Source organism: Diaphorina citri, unplaced genomic scaffold, assembly GCF_000475195.1.
Source record: "Diaphorina citri unplaced genomic scaffold, Diaci psyllid genome assembly version 1.1 scaffold6241, whole genome shotgun sequence".
NCBI classification, from domain to species: domain Eukaryota; kingdom Metazoa; phylum Arthropoda; class Insecta; order Hemiptera; family Psyllidae; genus Diaphorina; species Diaphorina citri.
Window position 1 is genome coordinate 1 of NW_007383617.1, and position 640 is coordinate 640.

Here is a 640-nt window from a genome sequence, read left to right on the forward strand (position 1 = left end):
CCCAGAATATTGCAGAACACTGGATGAAAATGAAGTGACTGACAATGCGTTCAGTTTGATTTTTGCATTTGATGAGATTGTAGCCCTGGGTTATCGAGAGAGTGTTAACCTTGCTCAAGTGAGAACGTTTGTGGAGATGGATTCACACGAGGAAAAGGTCTACCAGGCTGTACGCAAGGTATGTTATCTAAGTAGGACTTGTAGGAGTATAGGCATTGGTTTGACTATCTAGACTGGTTTGACTATCTATATGACAAGGCCCTAAGTAATTAACTTTGTTTCTGTCCTTGACTCACCTACTTCAGTAGTGTAGCAAAGACACTAACTAGTCTGGGAACCAGGACAGCCTTGGTTCAAACCCAACTAAGGAATGGATTTTTGTCCTTAATATAATCTGACCCCAATAATAGTAGTACATACCTCATTACTGGACTAAGGGGACTTCTCAGTCCAATTTGAATAGTATAATTATGTACCACAAGACTCTATCTCTATAGTATAATGCAGATAAGATGAGAGATTAAATAGCTCATATTGATTGTATTTAATAATTTAATTCTACAGCCTTATAGAAAAGAAATAATAATAATAATAATAGGTAATAAAAAAAACTCTTAACACATAGGTATTTTTTTTTCTC